This window comes from Triticum dicoccoides, chromosome 1B (genome assembly GCF_002162155.2).
Source record: "Triticum dicoccoides isolate Atlit2015 ecotype Zavitan chromosome 1B, WEW_v2.0, whole genome shotgun sequence".
In the NCBI taxonomy this organism is placed as follows: Eukaryota; Viridiplantae; Streptophyta; class Magnoliopsida; order Poales; family Poaceae; genus Triticum; species Triticum dicoccoides.
Window position 1 is genome coordinate 586,422,175 of NC_041381.1, and position 2,099 is coordinate 586,424,273.

The window sequence follows — 2,099 nt, forward strand, 5'->3', positions numbered from 1 at the left end:
GTGCTGCCCCCACTAGTTTAGATTAATAACTGCTAGAAGTTCACGTACTACATGGTGTGCATTTTGTATTAAAAATGAAAAAACAAACGCTGAAAGTTTTGTTGCTACAAGTTCAAGTGCTCAGCCCGAGAAAATTCAAAAATTCGTGTGAGAGAGGTTGAACAAAAAAACATGACATAAGTTCAAGGTGAAAAGAACGGGAAGTTCAACTACCACATGGAATGCGTTTCACGTAAGAATATAAGAATAGAAAACAAACGGCTTAAAAGGTTTGCTGCAAGAAGTTCAAGTGCTCTGTCCGGGGAAGTTCAAAAATTCTTGCGAGAGAGGTTCACCTTGTATTTCCATGTTCGAAAACACAAAAAAGAAATTGTTTTTCTGTGTTTTAAAATAATTCTCTCAATCCACAAAGAAGTTCAATTACTATTTAGGAGCAATTTGATTTCAAAAAAAAATAAAAAAATCAAATTATAAAAATGGAAAAAATTCATGTACTACATGGTGTGTGTTTGATATGAGAAAAATGAATTAAAAGGCAAGGTCCAATTTTTTTGTTATAAGTTCAAGTCCTTGGTCGGGGAAAGTTAAAAAATTTATTGTGAGAGAGGTTTGTACAAAAGGAATATCATTCGTTTAACACTAACAAAATGGATGAGAAAATTACAAACAAAAATACATCACAGAAGTTCAACATGAAAACAGCAGGTATGAGAACTTTTAAAACCGCGGCGAGTATGAAAAAATGATCAACACGGGAAAGATGCGTGTTTACAGCAGCTTTCCATCGGTATATCACCTGCTCAATTCCGGTGAATGGATGGAGAGCTACGAGCAGTGGATGGAGATCTATGAGAAAAAAACACGTAAAAAATACAGTGAAGTAAAGGTATATAGACATGCCGAGAAGTTCAAGTTCTTCACGCGGTGCATTTTCGAAGAATTCGTTTCCCGATAAAGGCAGAACGCATGATCTCGCTGTTTTTGAAATTACTTCAAAACGCTAGGAATCAGAGAAAATCATCAACATGAAAAAGTTGTGCATTTTCCGTAGCTTTTCAGCGTTATATTATTTGCCCCATTCCGATAAAGTTTGTAGAAATTATGGCAAAAATACATTTTTAGCCATTTTCAAAATTGACTTAAAACAATATGGAATTGAGAGAAACAATATATACAAAAAAGTTTCACATTTCCTCAAGCTTTCCAACGCCGTATCATTTGTTGCATTCAGACATACGGTTAAAAAATTAGTTTGAAAATACAAACTTGGTGGAACTTGTACCGTATTCTAAATTACTTTTAAACCATTCAAAATTATAAAAACTTTCAACATGAAAAAGCAGCGCATTTTCGCAAGCTTTCAATGCCATATCATTTGCCTCAATTGGATTAGCCGTTTAGAAATTATATTGATGCGAACTTGGATGTTCGGTTTGTGAAATTTTACAATTTTCCAAATTACTCTTTATTCATAGGGAATTAGAGAAAACTTTCAACATGTTGAAGGAGCGGTTTTGCAGCAGCTTTCCAACGCCATATTATTTACCTCATTCCGATAAACGGTTTAGAAATGCGATCAAAAATACGATTCAAGTTTTTTGTATGAAGAAAAAACGATTTTCAAAATTGCTCTTAAAGCGCTTACATTTTGCCAAAAATTTAACTTGGGTCATGATACTGGTGTCCATAGCTTTCCAATGATACATCGCAAGCCCCATTTGGACACCTTTTAGCTGAAGTTCAACCTAGTACTCGAGGAAGGTCAGGCGCATTACTCGAGAATTTAATGTTGTGATCAGAATATTATTCTGATCCCGTGATCAGAATAGTGTTTATGTGTGTGTCTATATATATGTGTGTGTGTGTGTGTGTGTGTGTGCATCTCTGACAGGTATATAGATCAACGATGGTGAGGAAGTGGTATGTCGTGTATATAGGGCATGTTTCGGGTGTGTATGATGAGTGGCCAGAGTGTCAGGCCCAAGTCTCTGGCTTCTTTGGCGAAAGCCAGAAAGGGTTTGATAGCAGAGCGGAAGCCGAAACTAGTTACTTGAGATTCATAACACAACATGGGATTCAGAACCAGCGCCGTTGCAAAA